This window comes from Balaenoptera acutorostrata, chromosome 7 (genome assembly GCF_949987535.1).
Source record: "Balaenoptera acutorostrata chromosome 7, mBalAcu1.1, whole genome shotgun sequence".
NCBI lineage: Eukaryota > Metazoa > Chordata > Mammalia > Artiodactyla > Balaenopteridae > Balaenoptera > Balaenoptera acutorostrata.
In genome coordinates this window covers 23784037-23804053 of record NC_080070.1, presented here as the reverse complement: position 1 = coordinate 23804053, position 20017 = coordinate 23784037, and positions in this window count along the sequence as shown.

The following is a 20017-nucleotide window of genomic DNA, read 5'->3' as shown; positions in this document are numbered from 1 at the left end:
TCCTATGCTTGGCATTAGGAGGATAAGACAGGGCTCCTACCCTTCAGGTGCTCCCAACCTGGTGAAGGGGGCTGACGCCCAGGTTCCATTGTGACAGCAGCTACATTTCTATTTCAACTTCGATAAAGCATCATACAGTTGATGAAGGTGATTAAGAGGAGGGTGGGACTGCCCTCCTAGGACACCTGGAGCACCTCTGATGATAAAATAGGTCCTTGAACGCTGCTATTTTTATTTCGCCAAACTCAGATCAGCCAGGATCCTGATCCTTCCTGTGGATGAGGATTCAAAGGGGAGCGTGTGAAAGGAGCCGTGATGGGAAAGTCCACACACAGGCCACACGTGCTCTGTGGAGGAAGCGTCCTTGCTGTGAGGAAGGCTCTGCTCAAGTGTGGGGGGAGGAGGCAGCGCCCCATGAACGGTGACTACAGGGACAAGCACAATGTCCCCAGAGCAGGAAGGAGGACTTGGCAATGCCTGTGGAGAGAGGACCAAGAGCCACGCAGCTTGCGGGAATCTTAGCTCCCCGGCCAGGGGTTGAACCTGGGCCCTCTGTGCAGTCAAAGCCCAGAATCCTAACCTCTGGACCGCCAGGGAATTCCCGAGAGAGGGTACTTTTTAGAATGGCAGTGCCCCTTGCAAAATTGATGACAATTAAAAAGAAGGACAATAACAAGTGTAGGCGAGGATGTGGAGAAAATGTGACCCTTGTCTGCTTCTGATGGAAATGTAAAATGGTGCAGCTGCTGTAGAAAACAGTTAGGCAGTTCCTTAAAATGTTATAAGTAGAGTTACTATCAACCATATACCCAGCAATTCCACTCCTACGTATATGCCCAAGAGAATTGAAAATATACATTCACACAAAAACTTGTATATAAACATTCATAGCAGCATTAGTCATCATAGCCCCAAAGTGAAAACAACCCAAATGTCCATTAACAATGGCTAGACAAAATGTGGTCTGTCCATACAGTGGAATGTTACTTGGCCATTAAAAGGAATGACGGACTTCCCTGGTGGCACACTGGTTAAGACTCCGTGTTCCCAATGCAGGGCGCCCGGGTTTGATCCCCTGTCAGGGAACTAGATCCCACATGCATGCCACAGCTAAGAGTTCGCATGGTACAACTAAGGAGCCTGCGTGCTGCAACTAAGGAGCCAGTGAGCCACAACTAAGGAGCCAGGGAGCCGCAACTAAGACCCAGTGCAACCGAATAAATAAATATTTTAAAAAATAAAAAGTAGAAGGAATGACATTCTGATACCTGCTTCAACATGGATGAACCTTGAAATCCTTGTGTTAAGTGAGATATGCCAGACACAAAAGGCCACATCTTGTGTAATTCTTTCCATGTGAACTGTCCCCAATAGGCAAATCCATAGAGTCAGAAAGTAGATAAATGATTGCCAGGGGGAGAGGGAAATAGGAAGTGACTGCTAATGGGTAGGGGTTCCTCTTTGGGGTGATGAAAGTGTTCTGGAATTGACAGTGGTGATGGTTGTACAACATTGTGAGTATACTAAAAACCACTGAATTGTACACTTTAAAATAGTGAATTCTGTGGTATGTGAATATATCTCATTTTAACAAGTTGATGACAGCTAGCTAGCAAAGGTCCAAAAAGCCTGGGTGATAAGGAGGTGAGGGTGGGTACCAGTTGCCAGAACAGGTGCCCAGGACAGTGGCCTTTTCTCCATCCTCTTTTTATTCTTCAACAACGTGTTTTCAGCAGCCCCATCTGGCAGGCACTAGACTCAGGGCTAGAAGGGAGACCACAGCTCTAGTCCCAGCCACTTATCCAGCCTCATCCTTCACCTCCTCTTCCCCTTCATGGGGAATCAGAGGCTCTCAGAGCTGAATAGTTCCCTTCAACCTTCTGTCTACCCTCACATAGTCTTTGGGGAAGACTGCATGTTTGGACTTACTTCCACTAGGCTTCTGAATCCCTTCCCTTCCATTTTTGGGTGTAGAGTTTACTTAATTATCCCTTTAATAACGTACACAGGGAACACTCTGGAAAAACAAACGTCACAAAGAAGGTAATTAGATTCACCCCAATTAACCCATCTGGAGATAAGCTCTACCAACATTTTGGCATATTTGGTATATTCTTGGGCTTTTTCTTACGTGGTGATATGAATATATCTCCATATGTGGGAGAGTGTGTATTTTTGTTTTAGGACAGGTCTTTCTCCTGTACTTTCATGCTCTCCCTCTCTGCCAGTTCCTTTCCCTCAGCCTAGAAAAGGAAGGGCTCCCCCACCTTAAAAAGCAGAGATGGGGGCTCACCATAGTCTGGAAACGGGGTTTGAAAGGAGATGCCTGTAACGGTAAGAATGGCACAGTCATCAAATCATTTAATGAACGTTTATGGAGGACCTGCTATGTGCCAGGCACTGGAGTGACAGCAATCAGGCCAACAGACGTGTGATGGAGCTCAGCCTTGAGGTGGACGGGGGTGAATAGTCACTGGTTAGTGCTATGACAATGTGGACCAGCACTGTTTGACAGAATTTTCTGCAACTATGGGAATGTCCTATATTCGTTCTGTCCAACACTATGGCCACCCACACCTGTGGCTCTTGAGCATGGGAAATATGGCCAGTGCAGACTAAAGAGCTGGATATTTTATTTGATTTACTTGTAATTCATTTAAATTTAAATAGCCTCATGTAATCAGTGACCATTGGGTTGGACAGCACAGAATTACATTTGGAGGGATTTGACCTAGTGGAGGAGGGAGAGAGGGCAAGTAGATGTTACCAAGGAAGTGATGCTAGAGTTGAGACTGGAAGAGGTGGTGTCAGGGAGAGCTGGTGAAGCCCTATTGATCTTGTATTCTGGCTGTTGTTTTTTCTTAAAGAGGGTGCCACAAAACCTGGATCTGTCCTAGGAAGGCGTTAACTAGGACTAAATTAGGCAGGGGGCAGAGCCTCTGCAAAGGCAGGGGGGGAGCATGACAGGTCACAGGAACTGAACAAGAGCACAGAGACCAGGGAGACGTAGGATGAGAACCTGCGGGTCCAGCGGGACCCTCGGGGGCCAGGATTCAGGTCGGAGTCAGGGAGCTCAGCAGCTGGCGGTGATCTCACTCCTGCGCCGCTGTAGTGATTCTACCAGCTGCTGACCTCTGTCCCCCCACCCCCCACCCCCGTGCTGCACACGTCTTTTCTCAGCTTCTTAAGTTCTGCTTACTCTAGGTTTCTGTTTTTCTACAACCTCAGCTTGTCGTGAGCCCTGTGACTCCAGCTCTACCCCGTGGTCTCTTTCTGTGCTTCCTCCAAGCGTCAGCTTCCTAAGTGCCTCGTTTTCGGGGTCTTTACAGGGGAGAGAATCAGAGACCCACCTCGTCTTACCATAGACCAGGTTCTGTGGTAGTAGCCAGTGGATGAGCTGTCAGGGGTTGGGGTATCCCACTGGTCTGACCTCTGTGCCTGAGGATGGTGCAGGTCTGCTGGTCAGGTGCTATAAGCAGGGCATGTAGGGTGACTCTTCATGGCGGGACTGGCAGTGTGGTGGACAGGAGTGCCTTCTTTCTTTCCCTCCAGCTGTAATCCATCCCTTTATAGACAAAATCCTGGAAAGAATCTGCTTACACTTTTTTCTTCACTTCCTTACCTTTCTGTCACATATTCTTCCTCTCTCGCTTTTTTTTTTTTTTTTTACATCAACTTTGTATTTTTTTAAATTGCAAGCTTACCAAAAGGTTGAAAGAAAGTGCAGTGACACCCAGGCCCTTTACCTAGACCAGGGTTCTCAACCATGGCACTATTCACACTTTGGGCTGCTGGATAATTCGTTGTTGTGGGAGCCTGTCCTGTGCATTGTGGGATGTTTAGCAGCATCCCTGGTCTCTACCTACCAGATGCTGGTAGCACCCCTGCAACTGAGACAGACACAAACGTCTCCAGACATCGTCAAATCTGGGAGGCAAATTCATCCCCAGTTGAGAACGATTGATCTAGATTTAGGAACTAACATTTTGTCGTGTGTGTGTGTGTATACACATATAATGTGTATCTATATAATACAAATACATACATGTAAACATATATATATCTACATATATATTTCTTATATACAGATAATCAGAGTAAGTAAATGTGGCAAACTGTTAAGTTGTGGATCTCTACATAAAGCAGCATATACATATAATGTATATGTAGTATATATGCATCTATGTGTATTTTACATGCCTAGCAAATGTGGCAAAATGTTAAAATACGTAAAAGTGTATATATACATACATATATACATACGCTTTTCTTTCCTGAACTATTTTAAAGTAAGTTGCATACATCATTATCCTTCATTACTAAATAGTTTAGCTCCTGAGAACAAGGACATTCTCATTTATAACAACAATAGGATTTTCATGGTCAAGAAATTGACATCAGTACAGTCCGTCTTCGTTTTTTCCTAATTATCCCAGTTAGCTGGATTGGTTTTTGATCAGTGATCTAATCAAGGATCACATATTGTGTTTAGCTATCGTGTCTCTGTAGTCTCCGTTAATCTAAAACAGTTTCCTCCCTTTCGCGGGGGTGGGGGTGGGTCTTTTATGACATTGACTTTTTTTTTTTTTTTTTTTGGCCGCTCCGCTCCGCTTGCAGGATCTCAGTTCCTCAACCAGGGACTGAACCCAGGCCATGACAGTGAAAGCCCTGAATCCTAACCACTAGGCCACAGAACTCCTCGATGTTCCCCCCCCCCCCTTTTTTTTTTTGGCTGCGTTGGGTCTTCGTTGCTGTGCGTGGGCTTTCTCTAGTTGCGGCAAGCGGGGGCTACTCATGGTTGCGGTGCGCGGGCTTCTCATTGCGGTGGCTTCTCTTGATGTGGAGCACGGGCTCTAGGCACGTGGGCTTCAGTAGTTGTGGTTTGCAGGCTCTAGAGCGTAGGCTCAGTAGTTGTGACACACGGGCTCAGTAGTTGTGGCGCACGGGCTTAGTTGCTCCGTGGCATGTGGGATCTTCCCGGACCAGGGCTCGAACCGGTGTCCCCTGCCTTGGCAGGTGGGCTCTCAACCACTGCACCACCAGGGAATTCCCTAGACCCAGTTGTTTTGTGGAATGTCCTCTTTTCAACCCATTACATTCAGACTTCTGCCTCCACTGCTCCAGTGAAATTGCTTGATAAATGTCATTGTTCCATTAATTCTAAAATTCCAAGAATTGCAAACCATACTATCATTTTCTGTACAACTAAGAACGAGGCGGCAGCGGGGGGGTGGGGGGGGTGGGAGACTCACCACCAATTAACAATGAAATGCCTCCAGTTGTATGACACACTCTGTTCAAATGTGGGGTGGGGTGGGGAAAGTGCCTTTGAATGGATGGAATTTGGTAATTGCCAAAGCCTGTTTGCGTCCACTCCCTTCTTCTCAAGACTCTTCTCTCTGGGCTTCTTTGACACTGTCGCTCCTGGCTCTCCTTCTAGCTCTGCCTGTACTTCTATATCTGTTTTACTTCTCCTCTTCCTGTCGTCTCTATTTGTATGTTGGTTTTCCCCTTGCCTCCCCACGTTGGCTGTGCTCTCTACCTCTTTCGCCCCCTTCCCACCCACTACCTCCCACCCTCTGTGATTGCACCAGGGTTGGTCACCTGGCTGTAAAACATGAGCTAGGTGAATCAGACCACCTCCCTGGGGACGTGAGGTGGCGTGGAAAACTCAGGGAGATGCCCTGCAGGCACTCGGGATTTGGGGACCAGGGCTCAGAAGAGAGCGGCTGGCCAGAGGTGTAGGTTTAGACGTTTGCAACTTCAGTGCAAGCGCGTGGTTGGGACCGAGAGCTTGTCAGGATAGTGCGGAGGTAAGAAAGGAGCAGCGAGTTGGGAACCTTGCGGACCGCCTCCTTTGATTTAGGAGCAGAAGGAAGAAGAGGAACTGTTACAGATGGAGTCGGAGAACGAGAAGGGAGAGGAAACCTGGAAGAAAGGGAGTCTGTGGGGCTGCACGCTGCAGAGATGTCAGAGAGGATGGGGAATGGGAACACGGACCATGATCTGTTGGACAAGGGGTCCTCTTGGTCTCAGGAGATATACCAAACAGGAAATGAGAGTAAATGTAGAAGGGAGGGACAGGGGCTTCCGTGGCGCACAAACCAAAGCCTGCTGGTGTCAGAATCCCGGTCTGCGTCCCGCCCGACAGGCTGTAGCCCTCGTCTCCTCATCGCCCCCTGGTGGTGGGAGGATGCAGCGTGTGTCCCTGAGCCGCGACAGCCCGAGACGCTGCCTGCTTGCAACAGGGTCACTGCAGTGGCCTGAGGCTCCTGGCGGCTGGGCCCACTTGCAGGTAGAGCCACCGCTGCTGGGTTTGGGGGCTGCGTCCGTGTTTTGTCTTGCGGGTCAGGGCCAACTAGGGACTGATTTTCTCCCCACCTGACATTTCTTACCACCCACAAATCCCATGTTAGCCACTGCTCTTTAAAAATACAGTTAAGCTCACATTATTCTTCTGCTACGAACATTCCCGTGCCTACCCCGTCGCTCGTGGGATACGACCAAACTTCCCACCGTGACCCAAAGCCCCTGCGTGGTCAGGCCCCTGCCTCCCTGCCTCCCAGCAATTCTCTGGCCTGTTCTCGGCATCCCTGCTGCTCAAGCTCCCTTCTGCCTCAGGGATTTTGCTCCTGCTTTCCCTCTGCCTGGAACACTGCTCTCCCTTTCGCCCAGGTAACTCCTGTCAGCCTTTAGATCCCAGCCTTATATCCTCCAAGAGAAGTCTCCCTGACCCACCCCGCGCCAAATTAGATCATTTGCTGTACACACTCTTCAGGGTCCTGTGCTTCTCCACACTTTTACAATTGAATGGTGACTTGTACAATTCATTATTTAATGGTTATCTTCACTGCTAGGAAATGGCTCTCTGATAAGTGGGGCTTGGTGGCTTATTGATGGCTTTCTTGGTCCCAGCTATACTGACAGCACCTTGGCACATAAATATTTGTTGAAGGATTTTTCTAACAAGCTAATTATGCTATGGTAACAAACTCCAGGTCTCAGTGGCTTAAAACAACAAAGGTTTATTTCTTATTAAGGCTGCAGTTCATGGAGGGCTGTCCCAAAAGTTTCTTTCTCCTTCAGGCTCCGTGTCCATTGAGGGTAAGCTGGGGGCCTGTTCTCATCATCTTCACTCATGGACCCAGGCTTATGCAGCCACCACCACGTGGAGCGTTGCAGGCTGCCGGGCAGCAGCAAGGAAAGAAAGTGGAAATTGCACACAGGCCCTTAAAGTTCCCACCTTGAAGTGACCCAGGTTGCTTCTCTCATTTTATTGGTCAAAGCAAGTCACATGGCCACACCTACCTTTAAGGGAGTGGGGAATCTCAATGCCCAACACGCCCCAGAGGAAAACCAGAAATATTTGCTGGACAGCACTAGTAACTATTGTATTAGTGCGTTACTTTTGTAAGACATAAAAAGGACTCAGAAAACAATTAAAAATGAAATAAGGCTGAGAAACAAGAGGTCCTGCGAATCTGGTTAAAGAAGAAATGCATCCTCAAGATGCTGCATCTGTGTGCTCAGGTTTTATTTATTGAGCCACCCGTAGAGGTGTCCAAAGCCATAAGGATACCCGAGTAAGCAGTTTTCAGTCTCAAAACTCTTATCTCTGATACCATTTTCTTCTGCACCTCCAGCTCCTAGAGAAACCATTCAAATAAGATGACTCTTCTTCAGTAGTTTATTTTGATTGTTTAAATTTATCAAAGCAAAATCCATAATCCAGCAATTACGTTTGTATCGAGACTGTGTGCTTCCTGATTTCCTGTGTAAAAAGGAAAGTGTGAGATTTCTTTCAATTGCAAAAAATCCTCCCACCTCAACCTTCTCATTTGTTCAAAGGCAGAACAACCACAATGAAAGAAGCCCAGGAAGTGTGAGCTACTGCTCTGTGCTGTCTTCTTCCCTGGCCTCCCAAGTTCATGGAGCCTTAGTGATGACCCATCCCAGGAATCCCCTCTCCCACCTGCCGCCACTGCCCAGGGTGTGGGCACTGCTGCCACGGTGGGCTCCGGCCCTCAGAGCAGTGTTCAGCCAAAGTCGGTCTCCTGGTGGGTTTCTCCCGGCTCCCCTTCTCCCTCCATGGCTACAGAAAGGCCTGTCCGCTCTGCCATGTCACGGCCTTTCACACACCTGGAGACAGCTCCTTGTGTAGAGGAACACCTGTTCTTCTCCAGGCCAAACACCCAGTCCCTTCAATCACTTTTACTATTTTTTTTTTTTTGGCCAAGCTGTGCGGCTTGGGGGATCTTAGTTCCCCAACCAGGGACTGAACCCGAGCCCTCAGCACTGAAAGCATGGAGTCCTAACCACCGGACTGCCAGGGAATTCCCATCAACCACTTTTACTTGACAAGACCCCTCTTGGTCACCCTCTCCTGGATGCCACCAGTTCTCCATTGACCCTGTCGTTAAGATGGGGCACCCACATTTCATAGCCCAGTGAGGCTGTGGCCTTCCGGAACCTGGACGTTAGACCATGCTTCCAAGCCAAGCGGACATGAGGCTTTTGGAATAGATTCATTTTTCATTTAAATAGCTCAAGGCATGGTGTAGTCACTGTGGAAAAATTTGGCAGTTCCTCAAAAAGTTAAACATAGAATTACCATATGATCCAGCAATTCCACTTCTAGGTATACACCCTAAAGAATTGAAAGCAGGGAGCCAGACAGATACTTGTACACCCATGTTCATAGCAGCATTATTCACAATAGCCAAAAGATGGAAACAACCCAGATGTCCATCAACAGATGAATGGATCAACAAAATGTGGTCTATACATACAACGGATTATTAGCCTGGAAAAGGAATGAAATTCTGACACATGCTGCAATGTGGATGAATGTTGAAGACATTATGCTAAGTGAAAGAAGCCAGACACAAAGGGACAAATATTGTATAATTCACTCACATGAGTTATCTAGAATGGGTAAATTTATAGATATAGAATGTAGAATAGGGGTTACCAGGGGCTGAGGGGAGGGCAGAATGGGACACTGTTGTTTAAGGGGTGTGGAGTTTCTGTTGGAGTTGATGAAGAAGTTCTAATGGATAGTGGTGGTGGTTGTTCAACATTGTGAATTAATTAATGAATTTATTTATTTATTTATCCGCGCCAGCTTGCGGGATCTTATTTCCCCAACCAGGGATCGAACCGGTGTCCCTGAAGTGGAAGCTTGGAGTCCTAACCACTGGACCACCAGGGAAGTCCCGTGAATGTGTTTAATGCCACTAAAATGTAGACTTAGAGATGGTTAAAATGATAAATGTTACATATTTTTACCACAATTAAAAAAAACACAAAAATCAAGGATTTTCCCTTTTTGTTGTAGATCTCTGGTAGAGGTGGGAGGGGAGGGCGTATGCAGGGCAGACCTCCCACAAAAGACTTTCTCTTTCCAGTTGGACATGGTGGGAGCAGGCATGATCCCCCTCCAGGACCACCCCCTCACCCAGCTCACTCACTCTGCCAGCAGCCTTATTTCTCATCTTTTCCTTGTGATATGGAGAGAACGGTGCTCTCTGTGTCCTCCTGCACAGCTCGCTCTCCAGGCCCTGAACCACATTACCTGCCACGGGACCATCCTCCCCTTTACCCTGCATCTACCTCCACCACCTCCCTCAGAAAACTCTCCCCTCTTGCCTTCCCTGGTTTGGAGTCTGCACTTCCTGCCTGCTCATCTGCACCTGGATCTGTTGCTCTGTGAACAGCCTTCCCCAGATATTTCAACCTTGTCTTTTCTCTCCCTGCTTAGGATGTAAAGTGCATTAATGATAAGTGAGGCAGAGACGCTGTGAATGAGAGGTCAGGCTCGAGGCAGTCTCAGCACAAGGAGAGTGCAGACTGAGGGCCGCTGCCCCCATGGGGGTCCCTCAGACCTCGTCTTCTTGGGCCTCCTGGTCCCTGGCTTCTGGGGCAACAGTCACCATTGTACTTGCCACAGATAGGTCAGCAGGAGAGCTATAAACAGCACCGTCTACCCATCTGGGTCCACCCTTTGGCTGTGGGAGTTGAGCTGCCCAGAGCCCTTTGGTCTCTTCTCAGTCTCCCTGTACCCTCCACTCTGAACTCTTCAGCAGTCTGTAGGCTTCTGTTCTTCTGAGCTCCATCCACACCGCCGAAGTCAACCTCCAAGAACTCACCAAGGTGACGACGGCAGCCTGTTGCTATGTTGCTACAGTACAGCCAGACTGTGTGTGTGTGTGTGTATACACTACCACCACATGGGCACAGATGGAAACCACTGTCCAATCAGTACAGATATGGAAGGTGAAGGTGTAGCTACTTGTTGACCTTGAGAGACAATGAAAAGAGGGGAAGGAGTTACTATGGGAGCAGTGGTGGGAAGAAGAAAGTCTTTGCCCAGCTTTGCTTTGTTTGATGGATCAGCTTAAGTTCTCCTTCTGGTTTCAGCCTCTGGTCAAAATGAATGGCTTATTTTTTTTTCTTCTTCTTCTTTTTTTCTTTTTGGCTGTACCGTACGGCATGCAGGATCTTAGTTCTCCAACCAAGGATCGAACCCGTGTCCCCTGCATTGGGAGCGTGGAGTCTTAACCACTGGGCCACCAGGGAAGTCCCTATAGATTTGTTTTGAATACTTTTCTTAGAATAAATTCCCATGAGTGGGAGTATTCGGTCAAAAATTGAAATCCTTTTATGGAGACTTGGTTTTTTTTGTTTTTTTTTTTTTTTAATATTTTTGCCTTGTTTTGTGTCCTCAATTGGTTTTTCACTTCAGTTACTTTTTTTTTTTAATTAATTAATTTATTTATTTATTTATTTTTGGCTGTGCTGGGTCTTCGTTTCTGTGCGAGGGCTTTCTCTAGTTGTGGCAAGTGGGGGCCACTCTTCATCGCGCTGCGCAGGCCTCTCACCATCGCGGCCTCTCCCGCTGCGGAGCACAGGCTCCAGACGCGCAGGCTCAGCAACTGTGGCTCACGGGCCCAGCCGCTCCGCGGCACGTGGGATCTTCCCAGGCCAGGGCCCGAACCTGCGTCTCCTGCATTAGCAGGCAGGTTCTCAACCACTGCGCCACCAGGGAAGCCCGGAGACTTGGTTTTTGAGGGGCCATCTTGTTTCCCAGAAGACCAGGAATTGATTCACAGGGCAATGATTCTCACACTTGTAGTGGAGCCTCGGTTGCTTCTGCCCAGGCAGGAGTGGCAAAGTGGTAACACAGAAAGATGGAACGCAGGGAATGACCAGTTACAACAGGGTCTCTGTGCTGCTGAGTTTGCACAGATGTACAGCTGGCCTTGGATTGAGGATGTCTTTGTAGAAAGTAGATTTACTTGGCTTGGTGACCGAGTGCATGGGTTGTGGAGCAAGATGCTTGTAATCAAATCCCAGCTCCACTGGGTAGTTAGTGTGTGACTTGGGTCAAGTTGTCTAATATCTGTGGCTCTGTTTTCTCATTCGTTAAATGAAAGATTAAAAACAGAATTTACATCATAGGGTATTATGAGGATTAAATGAGATAATACATGTCACGTGTTTTGCCGTGTGCCTAGCATGTGGTAAGCACAGGATACAAGTTAGTTATATCGATAGGACTAATTAAAGAATGTGTCATTGACACAGCCTGCTATTCAGACTGTGGGGTTGGTTTCTTCCTCCCTTCAAGTTTGTACCCACACACAAATCCTCTGAAATGACTTAAAATTCTCAGCTGAAACTTAATTCTGTACATCAGAATAGAAAGCTTAAAGTCAAATCAATTAACAGATAGGACTGTGCAGAGAGTTCTGAAGAGTCATGTGTTATGTCCTTGAACTCAAAGGGCTTACATTTTCCAAACATTCAGCTATGAAAGAAAGGATAAATGCACAGACCTTGGGTCTGAAATAGCAGGGAACACTTGATCAGTTGGCACTGCCTGCTCACCAATGGGTCGCCGGGTTGGGCGTGGGGGAGTACAGCAAAGCACGGCTCAGGGAATGATTACAATTGTGGGGTGGGAGTGACAAATTTGTCTTCAAGGCTGAGGGTAGGAATATACATTTAAAACCAATCTACTCACTTAAGAGTGATAATTAATAGAGGAACTGAATCTTTTAAAAAAAACACACACACACACCTTTTCTTCAAAATACAATTCAGAGAACAAATAAAGTGAACCTCTAGTGGTTTCTAGGATCCACTGACTGAGGATGGCGTCCTTCCATCGGTAAACTACCTGAGCTCTGCTGAGGCTGTCCCTGTGGACGAGGGTTTTGTTTTTTATAAGACACAAAGATAAGCACCACAAGATTCGCTGTGTTGGAAACCACTCCTGTTCTCATGGTAACTGATGGTCCATCAGTGCCGAAATATATAAAAGGCACCAGGGCAGCGTGAAGATGTTACTACGACAACTGGAATTTAGAGTATACATTTTTAAAGGAGTGTGGGAGGGTATAATTTCACTTCACTTTCTTCAAGTGAAGTGGGGTAGGATGAGTCAGGCATTTCAGAAAGCAGGGGTGCCCTGGGGCCCCAAGTCTGAGCTTGCTCCATCACAGCTGGGAGACAGGGGCCGAGAGCACGTCGGCTCCAGAATTCTGTGAAATCACCTCGGTGAAACGCTCTCTCATCAGAAATTATACAAAGACATCTTTGTGTTGGGAGTAGGCAGGATTAAGGAGTATTAGAGGAGATGAACTCTAGATTTTCAGCCTTCATGGAATTTGTTGAGAAAAGATGACCAGGAAAAATCAGCTTACTTTTAAAAATGTCCATTCTTAAAGAAATAAATAAGTAAATGGTCCATTCTCCACAGTTTGGAATGTACAGGTGCTAGCAGGAACTTGAAAAGGATGTGATATTTCCATTTTCCTCTGAGGATGTGGATTTATTTCTCATCCTGGGCCTAACAGAGCTGCAAATGGGTCTTTGTCCTGAGTTCACTGAACACCTGTGACTTCAGTACTGAGGCTCCAGTGGGTCTGTGGACCCAGCCGAGGGGTGCTGGCCCCCTGCGAGTGGCACCAGGGAGAGCTGCTCATGCTCTGTGTCCCGGGGCCTCGGACCCACTTCCGACCTAAGAGATGAGGCTCACCCAGCCTGGCCAGGCCCCCGCCCACCTGGAGTGAGCCGGCATTGCCCGGGCGTCTCCCCACGGCTCCCTGAAACCTCTCCCTGACACAGTCACTTCTGGTCTGGCTATCTCTTTACCATGTACTGAGTGTCGCCCAGGCACCGGCCGCAAGAAGGTCTGGGAGGAGCCAGGAAATCTGCGTTTTGTTGCTGGAGGGCTCTCTGAGGCAGGAGTTGTGGAACACACAGAGCCAGAAGCCAAAGTAGAGAAGCTTCTGTAAGACGATTCTCTCGGGCACAGAGGGGTGAAGTAATTTACCCACGGTCACACAGCAGTACCTGAGGACCAGGTGAAATTCAAGTCAGGTCTGTCTGATGCCAAAGCTCGAGTCCAACCCCTACTGTATCCGGTAGAAAAGGGGGAAAGCGCAAGTTTCCCCCACTGCAGGCTGAATGGGGTGGTTGATGGAACCTGGACACATCCGACTTTCACGTCCCTATTTTGGCTCTCGTGCCCTACCCTACTGGGTGGGGAACTCGGAGAGGCTCCAGCCCCCGCAAAGACTCACAGATGCTCTGGCATGTTCTTTCATTCTGCTTTTTATGTTCTGTATTTTATGATGTTTTGACACCTTAGGGGTGGGAACTGCCCCTCCCAAGGTTAGCTATTTTCTAGAAATAGTGAACAGCTTGCGTGTGAGCACATCTTTGATATCCCCGCCATGCTTCTCCCTTTATCATACTCCTGTGGTCGGGGACACTACCCCCTACCCTAAGTCACCCCAGGGCCAGGGACCAGACAACTGAGGACCACCCCTATAGCCAGCGCCCACCAAAATTATCCCAACCAACCCATCCTAAGCCTGCCCAGCTCATCTGCCCTGCCTCATCCACAGAAACCGCCGTGAAGGCTCTGGCCCAGGCTTTCCCCTCACTCCTGACAGCCCTGGGCCCCCCTGCGAGCCCCTGGGTGGCGTGGCAACCCCTCCTCTTGGGAACTGTGGGTAACAAACTTTTGTCAATGGCAGTCGTCTCCTGGTCTGTTGGCTTCACCATACCTGAATAAAAACAAAATCCTGCGTTCATTTTAAAACACAGGAAAGAGGGAAGAGAAGGGGCCTGCCTGGCAGCCCGCTCTCTTCCACGCACAAAAATTCATCCTCCTGTGCTCGGCCTCTCAGCCTCTGCTCTCCCACCTCCCTCTGGTTCCTGCCTCCCCCCACCCCTCCCCTAAGGTCCAAAGGCCAGGTCTGGGTTCAGGGAGAGGCCAGGCCCAGGCCTTGATCGGGACATGACCTTGACCTCACTTCCTCTATTTTCCTTTTCTCTCCTCAGCTCATGCTCGAATCTACTGAGGCTCTGGGAAGAACACATTTGCCTCCAGCATGTTTGGGCATGAAAACCGCTTCGTGCGCAGTTGACTCTCCTGACATTGTGCATGTGGCAGGCTCGCTGGGGCTGGGGTAGGGGGCGGGTGCTGCCTGGGCTGGGAAGAGGCCAGAAACATGGGGGGCTCTCCTGCTCCCATCACCCAGCACCTTCTCCAGGCCCTGGTGGAATGAGCAGGCAGCTTTCCACCCAGGGACACTCAGGCACCCGCAGGTCCCCCTCTTTGTCTCCCCTGTATAATTAATTTATGCAACTTGAATTGTCAGCTCAGTTTTCAGCATTTTTTCGTCTTATTTTCCTTATTTATAGTTTGGAATGTTAGTAAGAGTAACAGCATCGTGACATAGGATGGTGGCAACGCCGAGCAGGTTGATAGAGCGTGGGACATGGGCTGGTTTTCCAGTCGTGGAGTCACCGCACAGATGATTTAGCTGGAGCCGGAGAGGCCGTGGTGGGGAGGGAAAGGTTTCAGTGAAGGAGTCAGATGCCAGCAGCTACCTGAACGCAGTCAACCTGCCACCAGGTAGCTGGCTTCCACCTTCTGTCCCCTACTCAATAAATAGGTCAGAACAGCACATTCGTATGTGGAATTGTGCTGCCTCTTAGAGACACAGAGGTTCAGTAAGTGTTAGGCCTCTTGGTGGTAGTGCCACAGAGGACGCCAGCCACTGAGCTACGAAAGGACACTGGTGTTTCCCTCCCTAATATAGTTCTCGATGCCTCTGTGCCTTGCTACTCAGGCAGGTCTGCACCAGCAGTATTGGCATCACCTGGGAGCTTGTTAGAAATACAGATTCTCGGGCCCTACCTCACACCTACTGAATTCGAATGTACATTTGAATAAGATCCCCAGGTTCTAGGTATGTAAAGTAAAAGCTGAGAAGCACTGGGCACTCCCCAGGGGACACGGTAAGAGGGAGGGTAAGCCATTGGCATATAATTCGTCTTGTTCAATATTCCCATCTTGGGATTCTCATTATGGGGACAAACCTAGACCAAGAAGGTGTTAGTTCAGGATCTAAGCAGGACCACAGAAACCACTTTAAAGTACTTTCAGGAGAGAGAAGTTAACGGCAGGGAATTGATTACATGTGTGATAGAAGCATTGCGAAGCCAAACAAGGGATGTGAATTCAAACAAGCCAGAGGTAACAACAGAAGTCGCCTCTGCCCCTACGCTGAGGGGGAACAGAGAGGAAGTGGGGTAACTGGAGCCCCAGATTACCCAGCTGGTGTCATGGAGGAAACTCATCTGCTGCCGAGACATCACCTGAGGCACAGGGAGGAGGAGAAATACGTTGACTCCTCCCTACTTCCTGTCTTCCAATCTCCCGATAGCAACAGCGTCTCACCTCCGCTAAAAGCCAGAATTCAGCTGACACAGGAGGCCTGGAAACACAGCCTTCAGGGAGCAGCCCTTCTGATTTATCGAGCAGAGCAGGAGAAGAGCGAGAAAGACATCCAATGATAAACAGGCCTAGAATGGGCACATAAGCCAAGAGCTCTTTACCAAAATGAGAATGATTACTTGTAGAAAGAGATGTACTCTTGGGACTTCCCTGGTGGCCCAGGGGTTAAGACTCCGCCTGCCAATGCAGGGGACAGGGGTTCGAACCCTAGTCCGGGAAGATCCCACATGCCGCAGAGCAACTAAGCCCGTGTGCCACAACTACTGAGCCTGTGCTCTAGAGCCCATGAGCCACAACTACTGAGCCTGCGTGCCACAACTACTGAAGCCTACGCGCCTAGAGCCCGTGCTCCGCAACAAGAGAAGCCACTGCAATGAGAAGCCCGTGCACCACAACGAAGACCCAACACAGCCAAAAATAAGTAAATAAAATAATTTTTTTTTTAAAAAGAAGAGAAATGTACTCTTCCCCGGAATGTTAGAGCTTGCCGTGATGACTGCTGGGCTCCAGGAGGTATCCCAGTCTCAGAGCCGTGCTTCAGGAATGTTGGACCCACTGGGTCTCATGGGTCAAGTAACGGAGCTGTTTTCCCCTGCAGCCATCACCACTGTGACCCCCACCTCTGCACAGTGTCACAGCAGCATCCCAGCCAGTCTCTGGGAACAGCACAAGCCCCTTCAGCTGGTGTGGTGCCTGCCTTCCCGCCACTCAGCTGTTGAATGCAGAAACTATTAAAGGCACAGTGATCCCCCCATTCCCGCCAAAAGCCATCACTGACCTCCGGGATCGGAAACCTTCCCTTGGGGACCCAGTGCTCTCATCTTCACAACCTCATTCTGGCCCCATTTCCAAGTCTCACTCTTTTTGCTGGGAGACTCTACCTTCTTTTGGTATCTCCTCCTCTTTTCCCCTCTTGCAATTTAATCAGAAAAGCAAGATGGAGAAAAACCGTCCTTTCTCCTCATCTGTCCCCTTGCAGTTAGGAAGTTTCCCCTAGGTGGCTGGGAATCTTAGATCGTCATGCCACCCAGCATGTGTAGCAGCTGTTTGTGTTTTACAACCTGCCGTGCACCTTTGGCAGATCTACTTAATTTTTTTTCTACAAAAATAATAAGGCATATTTAGAAAGTACAGAAAAGTAAAGCAAAAAAAAAAAGAAGAAGAAGAAAAAAAAACCCACCTCTAATCCTGCCACCCAGAGGCAATCCCTATTAACATTTTGATATATTTCCTTCCTGGATTTTAAATGCATTTTTCTGTAGCTGAGATCATACAGTATAAATAATTTCATGCTCTAATTTTTTTTACTTGTTACCATATTTTCCCATATCATTAAAAATTGGTTGAGAACATTAAAAATTTTCTGTATTATTTTTTAATTACAAAAGTAATACACACTCACTGTAAAGAATTAAAACAATTTAGAAATATAAAAAGGAAAAAGTAAAATGTTCCCTCCACTCCTCCTTTTCCTGTCATGCCTCAGAGGTAAACCACTTTTAACAGTTTAGTTTTTATCCTTGCAGACCTTTCTTTATACTCATACAAAACAGCTTTTTAAAAATGGTCCTACAACTAGCTTTTTTAAGTCTTGAAGACATATTCCTTATTCCATAGGAATCCACTTCATTTTAAGAAAGCTGCCACATAGTTCATCTATAGATGTACCAAAACTTATCTTGCCATTCTCCTGTTAATGGACATTTACAATGTTTCCAACCACTTGTGCAACTGTCTTTATGTACGTGCAGTTTCTCTTGGATGGAAGTGGAACTGTATGACAAATGGTATGTGCACCTTAACATTGGGATAGATGCCGCAAAACTGCCATCTTTTTAGAAGGTTCTAACCATTATAGCCCCACCTGTAATGTGCATGGCTATGAAAACTTACCATGGTTGTGTGATAGTGGGTTGTCTGGTAACCTAGCGGTTGACAGTTGGTGGTAGGACCTAACGGTCTTGGGTTCAGATCCCACCCCTGCTACTAACTAGCTGTGTGGTCTTTGGTGAGTGGCTTAATGTCTCTATGCCCCAGTTTTCTCATCTAGAAAATGAAAATAGTGATGACTATAGTCCTCTTCTGTTGGGTTATTTTGAGCACTTAAACAAAATGAAATAATGCATATAAAACACTTAGGTTAGCACCTAATACAGAGTAAAGTGTACAGTAAGTGGTTACTCATTATTACAGTGATTTACTTAATCACTCCCCTATTGTTGGACATTTAAATGGTCGAAATTCTTTTGACAGGCTTTCTTCAAAGGCCTTTATTAGTTTTCCCCTTTAAATTGGACAGTTTTTAAAACTTTAAATGTTTATTTAATATTTAAATAACTTAGTAAACAACACCCTTGACCCCTGTCATCTCAGTACAACACTTCTTTTTTTTTTTTTTTTTTTTTTTTAAATAGACCTCAAAGACATTATTTTATAAATTTATTTTATTTATTTATTTATTTGTTAGCTGTGTTGGGTCTTCGTTTCTGTGCGAGGGCCCTCTCCAGTTGCAGCGAGCGGGGGCCACTCTTCATCGCGGTGCGCGGGCCTCTCACTGTCGCAGCCTCTCTCGTTGCGGAGCACAGGCTCCAGACGCGCAGGCTCAGCAATTGTGGCTCACGGGCCTAGTTGCTCCGCGGCATGTGGCATCCTCCCAGACCAGAGCTCGAACCCGTGTCCCCTGCATTAGCAGGCAGACTCTCAACCACTGCGCCACCAGGGAAGCCCAACACTTCTTATAGCTAAGTACTTCCCCTCCACACATATGCATAGTTTTTATGGTAATATGTACCACCTATGCTTATATATCAATTGCTTTAGGCACAAGTACATAGGTATTTTGGGGCAAAGATGGAGAAATTATGACAGTTATATCACAGCACAGCCCCAAAGCCACACAGAATTTGACAAAGAAATATTCATCTGAACAGATGCCATACTGCTTCTCTGCATTTACGGGAAGTGACCCTAAAGTCTGGGATCTAACACTGATTTCCATCACCTTCAGAGCTCCCTGATGATTTTCTTTTCTTTTTTTTAAAATTTATTTATTTATTTATTTATTTATTTTTGGCTGTGTTTGGGTCTTCGTTGCCACGCGTGGGCTTCTCATTGCGGTGGCCTCTCGTTGCAGAGCACGGGCTCTAGGTGCATGGGCTTCACTAGTTGCAGCACGCGGGCTCAGTACTTGTGGCACACGGGCTTAGTTGCTCTGCGGCATGTGGGATCTTCCCAGACCAGAGCTTGAACTCGTGTCCCCTGCATTGGCAGGCGGATTCTTAACCACTGCACCACCAGGGAAGTCCTCCTGATGATTTTCTAAATGGACTGTCCTGGGCTTCACCTCAGAGGAGCTGAGAAAATGCCAGCATCTCCACTTAACACAAGTGGGGGCACACAGGGGATGTCCTGCACTGCGGAGGCCCTTTATGGAGAGTGCAGGATTCCACCCAAGGGGGCGAGGCTGGAAACAGAAAGTCAGCCCTGGCATTCAGCTGGCCCATAATGAGGACTAAATGGTTTGCCAAAGCCACACATGCAAAAATTAAACAAGTTTACAATCACCCAGGTAGCCTGGCCTCTGACTTCTGGACACGCCTTGCCTCAAGCATCTGGATTATAGGAAACCCACCCACAGATGCTCAGCAGCTGAGCCAGGGCTTCTGGAGTTTACAGAAGGAAAGAGAGGAAGCCTTGTGTCCTGGAAACATGCAATATGGAACCGGTCCAGAGGCTCTACTTAAACATAAAGCTCAAAAAATCAAAGAGCCTCACCTCTCCTTGTCACTGTGTTCAGACTGAGGCCTTCTGGCCTGCTGCTCTGTGGCTGGTCCAGGCCTCAATAAGATGCCCACGAATTCTGCGGCCAACAGAGCAAGTTGCTGGGGGCTTCTTGCCAGGTGTTCTTTCCTTAATGGAACAACAAAGATTTCCCGTGAATAATTGTCCCTGTGTATATTATACAATATACCATATGTACAGCTCTGTGTAAGAATCCAGCATGGCTCCGGGCATGGTGAGATGCTCAAAAATGCCTTTTCCAAACCTGAAAGATGCTCAAAAATACCTTCTCTTAAATTATTTCATGTCATCACACTCACAAGAAGCATTCACATTTTTATGGCATGCTCAAGTAAACTGGAGGGGATTTGAGGACATCTGTATGGGGCTTGATAGAAAACGTAATTATGTTTTCTTGAT